We start from the raw sequence: 22,096 nt of genomic DNA, 5'->3' as shown, positions 1-22,096 counted from the left end.
ATAGAACCACAAAAGGCCTTGAATGGCCAAAGCAATATTGAAAAAGAGGAAACATGGTGGTATCACAATCTCAGCTTTCAAGTTTTATTTCAAAGCTGTAGTAATCCAAACAGAATGGTGGGTACTGGCGTACAAAATAGACTCATAGCTCAGTGGACTAGAACCAAAAAGCCAGAATTAAATCCACCACTGTATGGTCAGTTCATCTTCCACAAACAGGAAAGACTATCCAGTGAGGAAAAGGCAGTCTCTTCACCAAATGGTGTTGGGAAACCGGACAAGCCACATGCCAAAGAATGAACCTGGACCAATTTCTTTACCATAACAGAAATAAACTCAAAATGAATTAAATACCTAAGTGTGAGACCTGAAACCATAAAAAATCCTTGAAGAGTTCCCTTGTCATGATGAGCACGGGGTGAGTACGTTTTTGGTGAATCACTATATTAATAAACTAAAATAACCCTGGATGTTACTATTACTGGAATTAAAATAAAAATTAATGAAAAAACAAGTGGCCACCTTTTAATTATACCAAGAAATTTTATTTAATAAACAGCTGAACTTTCACTTAATTTTTGAAATTTTGTTTTTAAATAAATGAACATGTTTTTGTTGTATATTTTTGCTCTAAAGGATTTGCGACACACCTGATCCTGATGATTCATGGTCTATATCAGCTAGCCAAGACTTAGATTTTGGTACCAAGGTAAAGTACCCTCCTGTGAAACTCACTTTCCTGCTCTGAATAGAGTTTTCTCCCTTATTTACTCTGAAAATTTAAGAGGAGACTGTGTATCGTCATTTTATGTGTGTCATGGAAAGTTAGCAAAAACAAACCACTCTACAGATACATGACATGTTGAATGTTTTGTTTTGTTTTGTTTTACTTTGGTATCCTAGAGATGGAGGCTGATAAAAGAATGGGCTGTAAAATATATAATGACCGTCAAATTATATTGGGAAAAGCTTTCCCATAATGGAGGCAATATGACATTTGGTTAAGGATAAAGATTCTTACTGTGATGACTGATAATGACTGATAATACTCATGCCTAAATGAAATCTTATTGGGTCCAAGTATCTATTGTAGGTTGCCCCCGCCCCGGGCAAGTTTTATTTTGGTGAGATACAGGATTTTCCTTTGGCTCTATCCTTTGTTCTACATTTAGACTAAAATCATATTAGAAATGTAGAAAATTAGATGTTTACATTATTTCTCAACATTTACGTTACAAAGGTTTTTCCCTGTAGTTTTGAAATAACTCCACAAAGAGTAAGTTAAAATTGTGCATCTCCCCGAAGAATACGTATTTTGCTGAAAAGAGTAGCTCTATGAGCAGAGGCTCTTCATAGCCAAGTTGTCAAATTTATAATTTCAGAAGTCTTTCATATTCTAGCTTTTAAAAATATCTCCTCCTAGTTCTTGTGTCAGATTCTAAAATTTAAAGTTTCAGACATGTGATATTTATTTAAATATTCATTTCAAAACCCCTAAATCATTATAAGCTCCTGGAGGTTAGGAAACACAATTGTTTGACTCCTGGAGCTGCTAGAATAAAGTCTTGCTTAGAAGAAGCAATGTCATAGTTTTTTAATGTGAATAAATGAGTAGGGAAATGCAATTCCATAGAATGGAGTTTGAAAAGCAACGAAATACGCATGATATAGCACAATTAAATATGTGAATTTAAAAAGTCAGGCTTCAGTTTATATTCCGTTTTAGTGTTTAATACGTATAAACGCAAATGAATTCTATTGAGGAAATCAGGAGTTACATACGAAAGAAGGTTACAGTATATTTTTAGTATCCTCCCATTGTGAGCTTAGAATTGCAGAGAAAAAGTCCTCAGCCTTTGTGTAACCCCAACTGTGTCCCATTACATACATCCTTTGAAGGTTCCCATATCTTCCTAGAATTCTCATTCCCAATTATTTTTCCATAGTGAAAGTTGATGTGTTAAGAACCTTTCCTTTTTCCATTCTTTTGTTAGTCTAGTAATAGTTTATAGCTTTTCGGAAGGGATAGATGCCAGGAAGTGAACATTTGTTTATACTGAAAAAACTTAAATTCTTTATTACAGTATTTGTAAGCAGATAACTGTAGAGTGATAAAAGTCAGTATTATTAGAGACATACTGTGAATCGAAGCCTCTGTTTTGCATATAGTTTTATATATATATATCTTTAAAAGGTTTAAAAAAGACTATTGTTCATAGTATATTCCCAATCCTACTTATGTACCCGTTAAAAAGTGTATGTTGTTTCCCCTTACCTTATTTTGCTCACATTTCTCCTTTTCTTCCTTGTCTTAAGCTCATGCTTGATTGTTCATGTTTTTTTTTCCCTTTTTTCCTCTTCTCCCCCCATGCTTTGTAAGGCATTTTTGATGTTTTTAAAGTTTATTTTGGAGGGAGAGAGAGAGACAGAGTGCAAGCAGGGTAGGGGCAGAGACAGAGGGAGACAGAATCCAAAGCAGGCTCCAGACTCCCAGCTGTCAACACAGAGCTCAATATGGGTCTCAAATCCACAAACCATGAGATCATGACTCATGAGCTGAAGTTGGACGCTGAACTGACTGAGCCACCTACGTGTTCCCCCCACCATGCTTTTTTTTTTCATGGTTTACCCCCACAATAAGGTTTCCTTGCAGAAAACATTTCTTTAGTGCCTGTTCTTTTAGTACATCACTTTCTGTCAACTCCGTTTTCAACATATTGGTTATGGAATTCTACTGTCTGTGTGTGGTTTTCATCCATGACTTATTGCCCCACAAGGTTTATTATTTTTTCCTCTTTCTTGGAAGGAGCTGAGCTAAATGTTTTTGTAGTGTTTGTATTTCTCTTGGAAAGGGAGGGAGAGAGAGAGAGAATGAGCAAGTGCTAGTAGGGAGGGGCAGACATAGAGGGAAGGAGGGAATCTCAAGCAGGTTCTGCACTGTCAGCACAGAGCCTGTTGTGTGGCTTGAGCCCCACTAACAGTGAGTTCATGACCTGAGCTGAAATCAAAAGTGGGTCACCTAACTGACTGAGCCACCCAGTGGTCCTGTAAGGAGCTACATTTAAACAGTCATATTTGTCTTTAGTGTTTTGAGGAACAGAAGCCACTTAAACTGTTTGCAATTCCAACTTACCGACATAAGATACCACTGAAGAGTAAGTTTGTATATTTACTCTTACAAGAGGTACTTCATGCCAGTCTAAATCATGCAAACACTTCACAAGATAACATATTTAAATTTCTTAGTGTTAGTTTTTTCAACATGCTTTCAATTACCTAGGGTTCAATGTTTATCTGAGATTATTTTGGTAAAGCATTTACCCGATATTAATCAGTTACAGGTACGGCGAGTAACATTTTGAGACTACCTATGAGATCCCTCACCACATGAAAAAATGGAGACTGGTAATAAATAGTAAATGGCATAACTGAGATGTGAATCTACATTTGAATGATTCCAAAGCCTGTGTTCCTTGTGTAATGGTGCTCATTTGGTAATGGTGAATATTACAATGATTTTATTGAATTGGATTCTTATAATCCTTAAAGCTATTAATTCTATTCTAGAATGTCCCAAAACCACACATAGCAAAGCTACTGCATTCTTCTTGGCAATTCATTAAAAACGGCAAGCTATTGGAAGACTTGTATTATTCACTAATTCTTGTCCCTTCTTGTGTTATTCACTAATTTGAAGTTACAGATATTTTCATGTCCTCTTTACTTTGTTTTCTACTAAGAGAGCAAAACGTGGCACTGTGAAACCAGAAGGGGGAACCTTATCTGAGGACAACAATCCTGATTCTGAAAATAAAGATATGGCTGAAACCCTTTCCAAACCACCAGTCAGAGTTTACGGCGATCCTCTTCCTGTTTTACCATCATCTAAATCTCTTCTGAAACCTTCTCCAAGACGTTAGCTGTCCTTGGTCTTGCAAAGGTAAGTTGTTTTGTTTTATACTGCCCCACCCCGTACCATCCTCTTGCTCCTTATAATGATGAAAAGGATCTTAGGAAGAAATGGATGTCCTCAAGATCATAATAGAAATCAGTGTAATGACAACAGAGAGGAAGGTACAGGATTGAAATTTAGAAAGTTTGGTGGGAGTAGACAATTCTCTTGTATGCCTTTATGGAAGCAAAGAAAGAGAAGGCAGATGGAAAGAATAGCTCGATGCATATGAAGATGAAGAGGGGGGGGAAGGGGAAGAATTCATTTTAGAGGGGCGAGAGGAACTTAAAGTATGAAGAGTTGAGAGAAAGTATCATAAAATCACAGCAGCAATAGTGGGATTAAGGCAGAGCAGATGCTCTTTAAATTATAAAATGTGGGAGAAAATATTAAGTGAAAATTAAGAAAAAAAAGCCAGGTAACAAAAAAAATATATGCTTAGACTCTTCTGAATGACTTACAGCTGATTTCTGTGAAGAACTGGAAGAAATTTTTGCCCTTACGTTTCAGTTTAATAAAGGTGATATCCTAGATTTAGTTTAGCAAAACCTGTTTCTAAGGAATGCAAAGTGAAATCTGTTTTAGGCCATACCAGGTTGATTGCGAATTTTCAATTTTTGGCTATTGTTTTTTTGGGGCTTCTAAGGTAACTTACAGTGTGGTATAATCTTAGTATATTTTAGGTCTTTTTGAGTAGAAAGAGAGGAAATAAACATTTATTCTTTTCATTAAGTAAAATTTCTGGTGATGTAAATAAGGTTCTTTATCCGTGAAATGAAAAACTAAATTTGAAGCTGCAACACTGAATTTGGTTTTTTTTGTTTTTTAGCTTATTTATTTATTTTGAGAGAGAGAGCAAGCAGGGTAGGGACAGGGAGAAAGGGGAGAGACATAGAGAATCCCAGACAGGCTCTTCATTGTCAGCACAGAGCTCGACGCATAGCTCAGACTCACAAACCGGTTTGCGAGATGATGACCTGAGCCCAAATCAAGATGCTTAACTGCCTGAGCCACCCAGGTGCCACTTAAGCTGCCACACTCTGAAAAAATATATATATATAAAATATGTTTTCTGCATTCTGAATTATCTTTTTTAAATTTTAAGTTTTCAACTGTTTATGTATTTTGAGAGAGAGAGAGAGAGAGTGAGACAGGCAGAGAGAGAGAGTGAGCAGAGGCAGAGAGAGAGACAGAGACAGAGACAGAGAGAGAGAGAGAGAATCCTAAGCAGGCTCTGTGCTGCTGGTGTCAAACCTGACACAGAGCTTGAATAACCTGAGCCAAAATTAAGTTGGACGCCTAACCAGCTGAGCCACCCAGGTGCCACTCTTTTTTTAATAGTATCTGCATAGAATAGACACATGCACACATACCAAATGAATGAACTCAACATGTATAAATTTTTGTCTAATATGAACTCTTTGTCATGACAGAATCATAAGGCAGGAAAGTTTCCAAGAGAGTATGCAAAATTCTTTGTAGGAGATGATTTTTACTTTTTTGAAGATTTCTGACAATAGATACATTTTTAAAAGAATATTTATTTATTTTTGAGAGAGATGGAGCATGAGCGGGGGAAGGGCAGAGAGAGAGGGAGACACAGAATCTGAAGCAGGCTTCAGGCTGAGCTGTCAGCACACAGCCTGACACGCGGGGCTCGAGCTCAGGAACCATGAGATCAAGACCTGAGCTGAAGTCAGATGCTTAGCCGACTGAGTCCCCCAGGCACCCCAAGATACATTTTATATTATTCAGGGGAAACTTTAGTATTCATAGTTGTTCAATTTAGCATGTAAATTCTTTCATGTCTAAAACTGAGAAAGACTGCTGAGTTGATTTTTTTTTAGTCCCTTTCTTCTTTCCTCCTGGGAATGTTCAGTCCTGCTTGATAATCACACATGTATTTGAAGACTTTAAAATCTTCGAATTGGATGATCATAAACATATTAGTTGCTTAATGCTAGATTCCTTCTCGGGTCCTTAACGACCTTCCAATATGGTGTAGATAGGAAATTAGAGCTCTTCATATGCTGTTCCCAGTGGAATAATAAAACTATATGAAATTTTAAATCGGTTTTTATATTTTTATTAGACTTCATGGTAGTTCTGGAAAATGGCTCAAAATTCTGTAATCCTGTATTTCTCTTCTATACTTTAAATCTTGTGCCTTAAGATTAATATTTTTGTTTGTTTTACTATTTTTTTTAATGTTGATTCTTGAGAGAGAGTGAGGGAGCATATGAATTGCAAGCCAACTCCATGCTTCGTGTGGACCTGGTGCAGGGCTTGATCCCACGGCCTTGGGATCATGACTCGAGCTGAAACTAAGAGTTGGACGCCCAACTGACTGAGACACCCAGGTGTCCCAAGATTAATTTTTAAAAGCAGTATTCATATAAAATCCTGAATTAGTGTTTCACAGTTAAAACATTTTATGACTCTTAATGCCATTCATTACAGAAATGAATATTTGTCTATATTAGTAAAAGCATATTTTACATCCTTAAAACTAATGTTGAAATATAGAGTTGAAATCTTGAATCTCATGGTTTTTTCCCCCCTGCTTTAGGTATTGTATTACTTTTACTCTTTAAAAATATTTTTAGTGTTTGTTTATTTTTGAGAGAGAGAAAGTGAGGGAGAAGGGGAAGGGTAGAGAGAGGGAGACAGAGGATCCCAAGCAGGCTCTGTGCTGACAGCAGAGAGCCTGATGCGGAGCTCGAACTCATGAACCAAGAGCTCATGACGTGAGTCAAATTCGGAGACTTAACTGACTGAGCCACCCAGGCGCCCCTCCCCTGTTTTCATTATTATTCTTTGTTTATTCTTTATTTTTATTATTTTACAATTTAGTGTCCAGTTAGGGAATATATAGTGTGTACAGTGTAGTTTTGGATTCAGGAGTAGATTCCCGTGATTCATCACTTCCGGATAACCCCAGGGCTCATTCCAACATGTGCCCTCCTCAATGCCCACCATCCCTTTTTTCCACCCCTTTAACTCCCCATCCCCATCAACCCTCAGCTTGTTCTCTGTCTTTTAAGAGCATCGTATGGTTTGCCTCCCTCTAGGTATTTGTAACTATTTTTTCTTTCCCTTCCCCTATTGTCTTGTGTGAAGTTTTCAAATTCCACATATGAGTGAAAACATACGATATCTTTCTCTTGACCGACTTATTTCACTTAGCATCATACCTTCCAGTTGCTTCCACAGTGTTGCAAATGCTAAGATTCCATTCTTATTCATCGCCAAGTCGTATTATTCCATTGTATATAGACCACCACCTCTTCTTTAGCCATTCATGAGTTGATGGACATTTAGGCTCTTTCCATAATGTGGCAATTGTTGATAGAACTGCTATCAACCCTGGGGTACATGTGCCCTTACAAATCAGCACTCCTGTATCCTTTGGATAAATGCCTAATAGTGCTGTTGCTGGGTTGTAGGGTAATTCTATTTTAAATTTTTTGAGGAACCTCCACACTGTTTTCCAGAGTGGCTGCACCAGTTTGCATTGCCACCAACATGGCAAGAGGGTTCCCGTTTCACCACATCCTCGCCAACATCTGTTATTTCCGGAGTTGTGAATGTCACCACCACACTCTGACCGATTGAGGTGGTATCCCAGTGGGGTTTGATTTGTATGTCCTGGATGATGCGTGATGTTGAGCATCTTTGCATGTGTCCGTTGGCCATCTGGATGTCTCCTTTGGGAAAGTGTCTATCCATGTCCTCTTCCCCTTTCTTCGCTTACTTGGTTTTCAGGTGTTGAGTTTGGCAAGTTCCTTATAGACTTTTTTATCCTAACCCTTTATGTGATATGCCATTTGCAAATACATATCTTCTCCCATTCCATCGGTTGCCTTTAAGGTTTGTTGATTGTTGCCTTTGCTATGTGGCAGCTTAGTATCTTGATGAGGTACCAAAAGTTCATTTTTGCTTTTATTTCCCTTGCCTCTGAAAGTAAGTAATTTGAGCCTTTGTCTCAACTAAGTAATTGCTGCAGCAGAAGTCAGAGAGGTTGTTGCCTGTTTTCTCCTCTAGGATTTTGATGGTTTCCTGTCTCACAGTAAGCTTTTTCATGCATTGGAGTTTATGTTTGTGTAAGGTGTAAGAAAGTGGTCCAGGTTCACTCGTGCATGTTGCTGTCCAGTTCTCCCAGCACCATTAGCTAAAGAGACTGTCTTTTTTGCATTGGCTACTCTTTCCTGCTTTGTTGGAGCTTAGTTGGCCACACATCGGTGGGCCCATTTCTGGGTTCTCTATTCTATTCCATTGGCCTCTGTGCTTGTTTGGAGCTAATACCGTGCGTTTGAGGAGTCCAGCTTTGTAGTTCAGGCTAAAGTCCGGGATTGTGATGCCTCCCCCACTCTGGTTTTCTTTTTCAATCTTACTTTGGTTGTTCTCGGTCTTTTGTGGTTCTTTCCAAAGTTTAGGATTGTTCTAGTTCTGTGAAGAATGCTGCTGTAATGATTGGGATTGCATTGAATGTACAGATTGCTTTGGGTAGTATTGACATTTTAACAATGATTGTTCTTGCAACCCATGAGCATGGAATATTTTCCAGGTTCTTTGTGTGTTCTTCAGTTTCTTTCATAAGTTGTCTATAGTTTTCAGCATACAGATCTTTTACCTCTTTGGTTAGGTTTAATGCTAGGTATTTTATGGTTTGGTGCAGTGGTAAATGGGATCGATTCCTTGATATCTCTTTCTAATGCTTCATGATTGGTGTGTAGACATGCAACCGATTTGGGTGCATGGATTTTTTTATCCTGCAGCTTTGCTATTCAGCAAAGCACGTATCAGTTCTAGCAGTTTTTTGGTGGAGGCTTTCAGGATGTCCACATAGAGTATCGTGTCATCTGCAAACTGTGAAAGTTTGACCTCTTCTTTGCCAACTTGGATGCCTTTTATTCCATTTTGTTGTGTCATGTCTGATTCTAGGACTTCCAACATCATGTTAAACAACAGTGGAGAGAGTAGAAATCCCTTCATGTTCCTGATCTCAGGGGAAAAGCTCTCAGTGTTTCTCCATGGAGGAGGCTATTAGCTGTGGGCCGTTCATATGTGGCTTTTAGGGTTTGAAGGTCTATTCCTTCTATCCGACTTTCTTGAGGGTTGTATTAAGAAAGGGTGCTGTATTTTGTCAAATGCTTTTTCTGCATCTATTGACAGGATCGTATGGTTCTTATCCTTTCTTCTCTTCATGGGATGTGTCATGTTGATTGATTTCTGAATATTGAACCAGCCCTGCCGCCCAGGAATGAATCGCCCTTGATCCTGGTGAATCATTCTCTTAATATACTGTTGCATTATGTTTGCTAGTATCTTGTTGAGAAGAAGAAGAAGGATAAACTCTGCTTTAAATGTCTGGTAGGATTCCCCTGGGAAGCCATCCTGCCCAGGACTCTTATTTGTTGGGAGATTTTTAATAACTGATTGAATGTCTTCACGGGTTATGGGTCTGTTCACGTTTTCTATTTCTTCCCGTTTGGCTTTTGGTAGTGTGTGGGTGTCTAGGAATTTTTCCATGTCTTCCAGGTTGTCCAGGTTGTTGGCGTATACTTTTTCATAGTATCCTCGGATTCTTGTATTTCTGTGGTATTGGTTGTGATCTCTCGTCTTTCATTTGTGATTTTATCTGTTTGGGCCTCTCTTTCTTCCTTTTGAGAAGTGTGGCTAGGGGGTTATCAATTTTGTTTATTTAAAAAAAACACATCTCTTAGATTCATTGATGTGTGCAACCTTGTTTTTGGATTCCATAGGATTTATTTCTACCCGACTCTTTTTTGGTTCTCTTCTTCTGACGTTGGGCTTTCTTTGCTGCTGTGTTTCTAGTTCATTTAGGAGTGAAATTAGTTTCTGTATTTGGGACCATCCTTGCTTCTGGAGATGGGCCTGGATTACAATGTATTTTCCTCTAAGGACTGCCTTTGCTGCATCCCAAAGGGTTTGGTTTGCGTGTTTTCATTTTCATTTGCTTCCATATGGTTTTTAATTTCTTCCTTAATCGCCTGGTGGACCCATTCTTTCTTGAGTAGGAAGTTCTGTAACCTCCATGCATTTGGAGGTTTTCAATTTTTGTTCTTGTGGTTGATTCCAAGTGTCTGAGCGTTGTGATCTGAAAATATGCATGGTATGATCTCAGTCCTTTTATATTTGTGGAGGGCTGTTTTGTGACCCAGGATGTGATCTATATTGGAGAATGTTCTATGTGTACTTAAGAAGAATGTGCATTCTACTGTTGTTGGATGAAAAGATCTCAATATATCGGTGTTGATATCCATGTATATAAATGTATATATTAAGGCCAATATATATCTATGTATATCTGAATACATCTGGTCCAATGACACATTGGATCAGTGTTTCCTTACTGATTTTCTGCCTTGATGATGCGCCTATTGCCATGAGTGGAGTCTTAAAGTCGTCTACAATCATGGTATTTGTATGTATACATTTATTCATGTTTGTGATTAATCGATTCATATATGTGGGCCTCACTTTGGGGACATAACCATTTGCAACTGTTAGCTCCTCTTGATGGATAGACCCCTTAATTTTGATATAATGCCTTTCTGAATCTGTTACTACAGTCTTTGGTTTAAAATCTGGTCTGTCTGATGGAAGTATGGTGACTTCAGCTTTCTTTTGACTTCTAGTAGCATGATAGGTGGTTCCCCATACCTTCACTTTGAATCTGGAGGTGTCCTGGTGTGTAAAATCAGTGTCTTGTTGACAGCATATAGATGGATCTTGTTCTTTGGTTTGGTTTTGTGTTTTATCCATTCTGATTCCCTGTGTCTTTTGATTGGGGCATTGAGTCCATTCACACTCAGAGTGATTAGTTAAAGATATGGATTTAGTGTCATTGTATTATCTGAAGGTTTCATGCTTTTGGTGAAGCCTCTGGTCCTTTGTAGTTTCTGCTGCTTTCCACTCACATACTCGCCCCTTAGGGTCTCCTGCAGGGCTGATTTAGTGTTCATGAACTCCATTAGGTTTTGTTTGTCTTGGAAAGCCTTTCTGTCATTTTCTATTCTAAATGACAGCCTTGCTGGGGAAAGGATTCTTCGCTGCATATGTTCCCATTTATCACATTGAATGTTTCCTACCCCTCCCTTCTGCCCTGCCAAGTTTCATTGGATAGGTCTGCTGCTACCCTTTTGTGTCTTCCCTTGTCGATTAAGACCTGTTTGTCCCTAGATGCTTTCAGAATTCTCTCTTTATCTTTGTATTTTTCCAGTTTCGCTTTGACATGTCGTGGTGTTGACCTGGTTTTGTTGATTTGGAAGGGAATTCTCTGTGCTGCCAGGACTTGGATGCCTGTTTCCTTCCCCAGATGAGGGAAGGTCTCAGATACTTTGTATCTTTTCCTATAATTGGAACCTCACAATAGATGCCTTTGTGTCTGCCCACACATTCTAAGATGCAACAGATTAATTTCTGTATTTTGTGTTTATTTGAAAGAGAATTTTTCTCATTTGATATTGAAATCCCCGAAGAATTAAATGTTGGATGTGAAAAAATTAGACCCCTTTGGTAAAATTGGTCATTACCTTGGGGGTAGAGGCTCCTGTTCCTTCTGTGACACCATAGCCTGATGCCAGAGAAGATATGGTTGTTGCCCCTTTGGTGAAAACTTAAAGAAGGAAATGCAGAAAGCTGGACAGTGGCACCACATAGGGGAAAAGTGTTACAACCCAACTCCAGAGAAACGTTTCCCAAGCCTCTGTTCCCAAAATACTCCAAAGTCCATGTGTTCCTGGGATGAAGAGCAAACACATGCAGGTCCAAGGGGAGGCGACCTCCATGGGGAGCAGTTGTCAGAGATGTGGGACTTTCCTGGAAGGAATTCAGGCAAATTAAACCCTATGGGGCAGTGCTGATCGCCCTCAGATGGTGGTTTATGGTCTGGGGAGCAACAGGTCCGTTGACAACATAAGGAAACCAAACCCCAGGAGATTCACAGTGAGAAATCCTGACCTGAAGGGGAGCAGCTGTTCAGTACCAGGAGAGTTCATGGAGCCCAACTCATCTGGTATCAAGAGAGACCACAGAGCCCTGGTGGTCCCATACTGGGAGAGCCTACAGTGCCCAGGGTCCTCCCTTTCCCAGCCACCATGTCTGGTCCCAGGCTGATGGCTCAGCTCTGCTCCCCTGAGTTCAGTGGGGCCTCATGGCAGGAGAGTGGGGTGCTCTAGGAGGTGGGATCTGAGTTCCAGAATGCTGAGATACAGGCCTGATGTTATGACAATCGAAATCAAGGGTACTGGGATGCTCACCTAGCTTGTTTTACTAGTGAACCCAGGCTGTGATGTTAGCTTTAGTTTCCACATCTGTGACTGGAGGACATAACTTGGCCTTCTTGATGGGTTGTCTGTTGGATTCTCTGAGAGATGTGGTGGAATCATTGCCTGGTGCCTACAAGACATAAAGAGCCACCTGGCAGGATGCCACATGATCCTCTAGGGCAGGGCACTCCTGAAAGACCCTGCTCAGGTCTCTGCCTGGTTCCCACTCCTGGGAACATTCAGCATTGTCTGAGGAGATGGAGATAATCCCGGATGTCAGCAGGTGCTACACGAAGGAAGGCCAGCCATAGGAGGAAAGCAGTACACAGCCTGTGCCACCTTCTAGGACCCAGGCTGCTACACCCTCTGACCTCAGCCCCAAAAAATTCCCCTGCTATGTGGACTTGACCTCCATCATTCACTTCTTCACTCCCTCTCTCATTCACTCCCTCATTCACTCACTTCTTCCTCATTAAGCAGGTGATCTCTGGTCCCTGCCATGTGCCCAGCACACTGACTCCATCCATGAGCATGACCCCAAGGGGTCACCACATGAGGCATCTTCCTTTGCAGTGTCTGCGCCTTCCTGCACTCTGCCTCCTTTGACGAGGCTCAAGTCTGCTGGGTGACCATGTCCCCCTGACCAGCTCTGTCCCCAGGGCTTGAGATCCTCAGGATATCTGTGCTCCCAGGCTGCCAGGAGAGGATGTGCCTGTGACTGTGGTGAAGGACCGAATCCTCTGGTAGATTTCAGGCTCACAGATGCGACTCTTCTGCAGGGGCAGGTGGACTCTGGGGGCATGAGGTGTCATCAGCAGGACTGCAGTGCTGTCCTAATGCATTGCCAGCTTCAGTTTCCCAAATCCAGGACCAATACCCTAACAGCACCTGCCATACACCCTTGTGCTGTCAAAGTGACAATCCCCATCCTGTGTCCCTGCTTGCAGCCTGCTCTCTTTGCATTTGATCATGTTCTGTCCCGACTTGGGGAGGTGGGGTCCTTCTTCTGTGTGATAAGATTATAAACAAGGAACATGGAGGATCCTGCCCTTGTGCAGATTTGGATTCTTAGTGTTTCTCTTGTCTAGAAATAGAGTGGATGCAGAACTGAATAAAAGAGTGGCTACTGTCAGGAAGGAGAAAAGATCCCTGAGTAAGGGTCTTTGCTCTGTATTTTTAGCATCAGAAGGCTTACCAACATGATGGATGTATAGAAAGAATAAAAGGGTGATTATTAACCTATGTGTGTGAGAGAAAGGAGCTTTTTATGTTACGTGGTGTTAGGGTTTGGGTCAATATAAAAAAAAAAATCCTGGCATCCAGCAGATGGCTGTTCATGACAGGCATGAGACACATTGTCTGTTTATCTTAATTTCCCTACGGATAAGACAGAGAATGCTACCTCAGAGTTAAGAAGGCAGGTTTCTGTTGCTGGTTAGCTCTGCTCCAGGTGATTTCACCCTGTTGAGGCTGTCTTTATCCCTCTTTACATGTATACCTATTCTGGAGCTTCCATCTTCTGAAAACAGCTTTCTGCTTTTATACTATGCTGGGGGTGCTTTTGCCCTGTTTACTTAATCTTGGATGCTTTCACTCTGTGTCTTCCTATTCCTGTGTCTTTGTTCTATGCTGGGGGTGCTTTCGCCTTGCTTACCTCTTCTGGATGCTTTCATCCTGCGACTTCCTATTCCTCTGTCTTTTTCCATGCTCAGGACACTTTTGCCCTGCTTACCTAAACTTGGATGCTTTCATCCTTAGCCTTGTTAACCCATTGGTACAAGCTCAGGGATTCCTGTACTCAATTCCCACAGTCCCACCTTTTTTTTTCTTGGTTTTCTCCAGTTTTTTGTTCACAGACCGTCATGACAAGTTCCTGGTCCTTCTTTTGTTTTTGGGTGGCTTGGCGGGTGACTCTGCAAAGATATAAAAAGAGACACGGTATAAGTATTCTGCTTCCCAGAGTTATCCAGAATTTCACATGTGTGCTGGCTGTAAGTGAGAAAAGATTTAAGTCATGCCACATTGCCCACGAATCAGGCCATTCATTTCTAATTTGGTCTTCTGTATATTGTAGCTGTTGGCTCAATGTCACAACCAAATTTCCTATAATGTTAGAGGCATAGAAAGGAAAAAAAAAACACTGTAAAGGTGTGTCTGGAAAGCATCCCAGGCTTGGGAGTGACTATAAGGAATGGCAGTTATGCAAATATGCTGGTCGTTAAGGTCACGGGGCAGTTTACAGTGGAAGAACAAGGTCTTTTTCCAATAAATTCCACTGCAGCTTCAAAAGCTTCAAGGCAGGCCAAAGCTTGTCTATAAATAGAAATTTGGTTTATTAATTTTTTGGTAGTATTGACCACAAATTTAACGAGGACATGGGCTGTTTGATGCAGGCCGATTCCAGTGACACTGGCAGAGGGGATAATGCTTACTGCTGCTAAGGTGCCCATGATTAAACGGCCAACAAATCATTTTTGCCTTAAAGCTGAATACCAGTGTTTAACAAGCTTGGAAAGTGAGCCTCATCCTGATGGATGCATATAGGGATCAGAGCTATTAATAGGAACCCAGGCTGAGACACAATAAGAACTAATAAAGAGGAGAAATTTAATTGGTAGATGTTATATTTACTCAGGACATAAACACACCCATGGTGGTAGAAATGTTATACTTATTTTCTATTGGTTGGGTTTGCAAATTGGAGGTAATAAAGAGAATGTAAGTAGAAGGAATGCAAATAGTAGCCAATGCAAATGGGTCAGGGAGTCCCATGTTTTGTTAATATGTTTATTTATATAAATTCCATCATGGCTAACACTATGCGTCAAGAAAGGAAGGCCTAGGTCTCAAAGATTAACAACCATTTTACATTTTCCTTTATGAGTAGAAATATAGGGCCATACCAACCTCTGTCTTTCCAAAAAAAAATATATTATTCTTACTAGGTTGGTCGAAGGATATGGTCTTATTCGAATATTTTGTTACAAGGTGGCCTCTGGGACCCCAGTCAATTAAAGTCCAAGTGACCTAGCGAATATTATGCTCAGTCTCTCCATACCAGGTTGTCCAAGGAATATTATTCCAGCGGTGGTATGAATACTTGAGACTAGAACAAGCTAGAAGTTTAGGAGTGTGAGATAAGTTTGTTTTTGAGGTATATCAAGATTTGTGGCTGAGAAAAATTTTAAATTGTTTGGCCTTGTAGAGGTTTTGGGCTGTACATGTAAATGCCAGTTGATTCTTCATTTGAGACAAGCACATAAGTTACTAAGTTTAGTAACACACCTAAGGAGGTTCTGAAGTAAGCCACAATTGTGGTCTGGTCATATAAAGCCAGTGCTCTTGTTCAGCTTGGAAGGGTGGGTTAAGATTGGCTCCTCCCATGATCTCCATGTCATTATTGCTAATAGGTATATCCCCATCTAGGAGTGTTAAGCTTGTCACATATAGGTGTGTTATGTAGATGAGCATAATATAAATATTGAGCTTGGCCTGGACAAATGAAAGCAAGGAGGAGAATCAGGGTTACCTGTATTGAATTCCTGTCAGTGATTGAGATCATGGCTATCAGATGCGTTTCAGAAGTATATGCAATACCATTGTGTTGTAAGAGGATGCTTGCCTGGTTAGACAGATATCTGAGGCTTCCCAATGTTATATCAGGGACAAAGACTTGCATTTGCGAAGTGGCTTCAGGGTGAAGAGTCACTGAAGAGGGTTCTTCCAAAAAGGGGGGCGTGGATGCCCATTGAGACTCATTCTCTGGAAGTCCTGGTCATTTGGAAGATATCATGGTGGTCTCCACCATGCCAGAGGGAACCCACAGAAGTCCAAGAACAAAATCCTAAAAGAACACAAGCATATCCTCAACCCAGGTGGAAGTTTAGTGGGCCCAGTCTGTGTGGGCCCCCCTCCAGGGGTTTTGTATAGCACCATAGAATGAGAAGGTTTATATGATTTTGAAGAATGTGGCATAGCTGTGGTTAGTCCTTGAGGATTAAGATTTTAGAAGTTAAGAATAATCACAGCACAAAAAGGAGCTGAGGTTGTTATGCAGACAGCCAAGGTATCCCCCCCCCCTTTTCTGACATATATTTGAGCTTATTATGTGCTCATTTTACAATGGCTTCGCCTTATAGATTAAAAGGAATGCATAATTCTGACCAAGCCTTAAGTAAACAACTCAAAAGGTCATGCTATTCTGTTTTTTTAAACCCTATTTGTTAAGATTGTGTTTTTATTTATTTATTTATATCCTTAACAAAAATATGTTTTTATTTTCATATCTACTTTTCCATATCTCTTACTCTTTTATACACAGAATGACTTTCTTTATTTACATTAGCCTAATTACATTTAGCAGAATTTTAAAGCTTAGAGACCTAAGTCTCTAGTGAAAACTTAGTAGTAACATTTGTGAACTCTGCTATATCAGAAATTTTGTAGGTGGCAGACTTATTAAGCACAAGTTATATTTTTAATAGATTTTAGTAACCTTAGTTTTTTTTTTTTTGCCATAGAAACCCATAACACAAATCTATATTTACTAAGCAATGCTTCAGCATTCTATTTGTTGTGGAAGAGACGTCAATGTCCAAAGGATTTAACTTAATTTATCATTTAAATAAAAACTAAAGTGTAAGGATACCAAAGTCCCTGAAGGGCATTTAAACAATTACCCATGAAAAGTAGAGATAGACAAAGTTAACGATTGCTTTAAGTTTTCTTTTTGCTAGCAAATTGGAACACAGATAACATGAGCTAATTTGACCTTCAGTAAACCTTAGTAGAATGAATGAATATTTATTATTCAATTCTGATCATTTAAAAGAAATGAGCCCTGCGTGTTGTCTGCAAATCAATTTGTCAATAAATTATATTAAAATAAATAAAATGCATGTCTATCCTAATTTTATTTCATTTGTGTCCTCTTAAAAGTTTACCATTGTCATTTTTTTCCTGTGGAACCAGTGAGGAAATCTGAAGTGGGTGGTGAAAGTCTAAGGGGGAAATTTTTTGCTCTTTGACAATGTGGAGGTAGTAGGTAATGTTGCTTGAGACACTGAAGAGCCAGATATGCAGACCTCACCCCAGGTGGTGCAGAAATTGTAAGAGGGGGAAGGGAAGGCAGAAAAAGTGAGGTGCCACCAAGTAGCCTGGAGGCAGACAAAGGCACAGAGGGTAGAGAAAGAGTTCTCATGGTCCCAAAGCCTGTCAGCTCAGATAGATGAGCAGGTACAGATTTTTGTTTTGTTTGGTTTGGTTTTGCACTAGTGGATTAGGCAGTCCATGTCAGGCCAGAGAAGACAGGGACATTCCGCAAAGCAAAAGGAGTTTCAGCGGCTGCTAGGGAATATTCCTTAAAGTCTCCATCCCGAAGTACACTAATCAGAGACAATTGGCTCTATTCATTATAGTCATTGGCCCAGGAAATGAATGAGAGAGAAGCTCCCACAGAAAGTTAGATATTGGGAGAAACGGGGATAGACAGTTAGAGTCCCCTTCAATAGGGATGGCCTGTGTAGAATATGACACACTATTTTAGTGAATTGTTGTTTGACAATTATTTGAAGCTGGGCTAGCTGCCTTAGTTGGGAATAGTGTCCTTGGCCAGAAAATTGTTCAAAAGACACCAGAATAGCAGCATCAACGTTATGCATGGCATGAGTCACACAAGCAAGCATATAAAACTCTTGGGCATACACAGCATAGATGGCTGGGGTCAAAATGATTTTCATGAGAGCCCCCATCACAGGCAGACATGGAATAAGTGCCACAAATAGGTTCTAAACTGATGATTTTATTTATTTTTTTTAATTTTAATTTTTTTTTTGCTCTTATTTTTTTTATATATGAAATTTATTGTCAAATTGGTTTCCATACAACACCCAGTGCTCATCCCAAAAGGTGCCCTCCTCAATACCCATCACCCACCCTCTCCTCCCTCCCACCCCCCATCAACCCTCAGTTTGTTCTCAGTTTTTAACAGTCTCATGCTTTGGCTGTCTCCCACTCTAACCTCTTTTTTTTTTCCTTCCCCTCCCCCATGGGTTCCTGTTAAGTTTCTCAGGATCCACATAAGAGTGAAACCATATGGTATCTGTCTTTCTCTGTATGGCTTCTTTCACTTAGCATCACACTCTCCAGTTCCATCCACGTTGCTACAAATAAACTGATGATTTTAAAAGGGCTGTGGAGACCATTCAACTGAACTGATTTCTGCAATTCTTTTTCTATTTGGCAGATCAGGACTTCATGGACATATTGCCCATTTTGCCTGACAGTGTGAAATGGCTGGAAGTCACCGGCCTTATGGGCATCCTTAATGTACTTTTGCATTGGGGTGAGGGCTTTATCAGAACTAGTCGGTGAGGTTTCTGGACGCTCAATATCTTCTAACCCTTTTGAGTTGGGGGAGGAGTATCTTTTGGCTGTAAAGGCACCAAAGGCACAGGCTGACTATAAAAGCTTAGTTTATTTCCCCCCTCTATTGGGTAATTCTACATCTTCATATACATCGTCTGAACTCAAGGGGACAAGGGCAGAATGGACAAGGGACTGAGTGAGGATTACCTCGGGGTTGAGGGCTTTAGCCCCCTCAGAATGTTGAGCTTTTAATGTTTTCTGTACTCGTTCCCAGATATCCAGATCATAAGTTCCTTGTTTGGGGAACCAAGTGCATTGTTGCTTGTTAATCATTTATAACTTAAGGAGTGCTTTCTGATTGAGTACAGTGGTGAACCTATCCCAATGATTGTAAAATATGAATGTTATTTCTGCTCTGGGGATAGGAATTCTCCCATAAAAATTCTCTCAAAAGTCCCATGACAGCAAATCCTAATATAGTTTCACTTTTCTCTGACCTCGTCAAGGAAAGATTGAGGTCTGATGCATTTTTTTTGTAGAGATCTTTAGTCATTCTGCAGAGTTCTGCTGTCCTTGAGTTGTATCAGCTTCTGGCCATGTTCATTTCTAATCACGTTGACTTCTAGTCACATCAGGGTCACGATCTGTCACAGAATTTGAGTCTGGAGTTCTCTCTTGTCCTAAATTTTCCCTCCTCATTTTTTCTTTCTTTCTTTCTTTCTTTCTTTCTTTTTTTACTTTCTTTATTTATTATGAAGAGAGAGAGAGAGAACCAGTGGGGGTGGGGCAGAGAGAGAGGATGATATAGGACCCTATGTGGGCTCTGTGCTGACAGCAGAGAGCCCAATGAGAAGCTCAAACCTATAAACCACGAGATCATGATCTGAGGTGAAGTCGAATGCCCAATGCACTGAGCGCCCCAGGCAACCCTAAGTTTTCTCTCACTAAATAATCAACATTACTTTAGGATACAATTACTTCTTTTTTTCCTCAAGAAAAAGTGCATCTTCTTTTCTTTTACTGAAAGCAAAGGTTGGGCCCTGCTGATAAAATGACAATTCAACACTTCAGGACATTTTGTTGCTGTGGCCAAGATTGTTTACATTAATAACTCCTTTTTTCTGGAAAACTCAATGGAAGCCACAGGCACAAAATCAGTAATTTGCAGAGACAACAGTGGGAAAGGAAATCAGGAACAAAAAATCAAGCTAACTCTGACTCAGCAGCAAGCCACCTGCTCCCTCTGCCCACTGTGCCTGCACCATAACCCCAGGTGACATGTTTGCTCTTCAAGGTGTCAGGAGAAAGGGACTGGGTTTTCATTTAGCAGTTAATTCTGGGGACCTCAGTCCAAGGACACCTTGTGCCTTGTGCCAGCAGTGCACGGTTGAGTGTGAGGAAGAGACAAGGCTGAAAGCTAAGGTCCTAAATTCATGATGCTCTTCCATGATCCTTCTCCTCATGCATGCTTGGCCGTGGTGGGATTACGGTTCTGAAATCTCAGAACTGTTAGAGCCCTGAGGAAGCCATGGGTTCCCTGGAGCCCTGGTCATAGCCAAATATCTTTCATCCTGAGAATGGAGTCTCCATGCTGGTGGACAGGTCGATAGCTGTCACCACACCCCATCTCCAAATCCTATTTCCTGAGATTTTCTTTGGCCCCTTCACTGACTGCACTGAGGGCAAGGAGTCCAGGTCCTGGTGCTGATGCTGACTGTGCTGTAAATTCCCCAAGGACCGTTCTGGGTGTATTAGGGGGTGCTGTAGGTGGAGGAGTGATGAGGGGTAAAGGACAAACCTGGTTCTAGGCGTGTGCGCCTCTTATTTTGGCTCAGTGCTGCCACAATCCCTTTCTTCTAGAAGAGGACAGCAGGAGCCAGAGGCTACAGTGCACATCTTAGTATGTGAGCAGGCTGCCCCGCCACAGAAACTCCTCACTTACAGCTGCATAGTTGCCTGGTCGCAGCCCCACTGAGGCTGCAGAGCCACAGGGCATCCAAGACATTTCTTAAATGATCACTTGGTTGAAGAGATGTAGGAGCAGATATGGGGACAGGGAGGGGAAATTCAACTTGTATAAAAAAAGGCACTGGAGTAGTTAAAATAGGTACCTGTTGATTTAAAGAGGTGAGAAGCCAGTTAACCTACCGTTCCGCCCACTTTTATCCCAAGCTCTTTTTATGCTCAGTGGCTTGTGTTGAGGGAAGCTGAATGCCTGAGGCATGGGGACATGCCTGCTCCTGGGCTGTCTTGTCTGGAGACAGAGACTTCTCCAACCTCATGCTGTGTCTTCAGTATTCTCACAGCCATCCTGGCTGGAAGAACTTCCCTTACAGCCTCCAAATCCACCTGCAAAGCAAAGAGGTTGTGTCCTGTATGGTCACCATCTGCTCCTGCAGAATTTTGGGCAGAAGTAATTCCTGCATCCCCCAAGGCCAGCCACACAGAGGTTCAGGGTGCCCTGGGGGTGACGTACCTGGCAAGCACTTCTGCCCCTGAACCAGTGGCCTAAGTGAGCCATTATGCAGAGCAGTCCATACAGAAGGCTGAAGTCGCTCAGGATGCAGAAGCCGGAGGTTGGGCACAGAGCCCAAAGTGGGACACGAGGATACCAGTGACCACCACACCTCACCTGTTGCCCTAAGGAGCATGGGCTGGTAGGTGCCCATGGGCAGTGCCTACTTGATGTCTGTGTGAGGAACCCGGAGTCTGAAATGTGCCCCATATATGTGGTCCTGGGCCTTTCAGAGCTGTGGCTTTACTCCCCACCCCCTACCATGGTCCTGTCCTGAGGCTCCATCTGCCCCGAGTCTCGTATCCATTTGGATTTAATGCATGGTTTACCCAACAACAAATCAAGCCTACTCTGGGTTCAGGGCCCATTCAGAGGAAAACCAGATTCCCCCTGTGGCCTCCACAGTGCTGTGGGGTCTGGCCCACCCTCCCTGCTGATCTTCTGCCCCTCCCCTCACGACCCCACTCTCAGCCACCTTCAAGCAGCTTCCTGGTCCTCAATTCTACAAAACCCATGGCTGCCTCAGGGCCTTTGCATGCACTGTTGCCTCCACCTAGGAAGCTCCTTAATAACTTAGGTGCCCAATGTCACCTGCTCAGAGAAGTCCTCTGTTTCACCCGCAGGAGACCTTCCCTACACCCTCCTGCCATCATTCTGTCCCTTTGTCCTTGAGACCAAGGGTTAGAGCCTGCCTTTGTGCTAGGCATTCGTTCATGACCAGCCCTGTTCACTGCTTTCATCCTGAGCTGGGCCTAGTGAAAAGTAGACTCTCTGTCCTTAATCTTTGAAGAATCCGCATTCCCATGGCCCCTTGTAAGACTCTCCCTCCAAAGTGCATTCCACTTTCCCTCTGCATTCTGCTCCTCCCCGGGTAGAGGAGCCCCAATCTTGGAAGTCTGACATGCTGTGTGATGTTGGCAGGCTGGGCCTGGATCTGGGCCCCATATTGGGGACTCAGGGGAGGGACCA

This window comes from Prionailurus viverrinus, unplaced genomic scaffold, assembly GCF_022837055.1.
Source record: "Prionailurus viverrinus isolate Anna unplaced genomic scaffold, UM_Priviv_1.0 scaffold_101, whole genome shotgun sequence".
NCBI classification, from domain to species: Eukaryota; Metazoa; Chordata; class Mammalia; order Carnivora; family Felidae; genus Prionailurus; species Prionailurus viverrinus.
The sequence above is the reverse complement of the archived record's forward strand: the minus strand, read 5'-3'. Positions refer to the sequence as shown.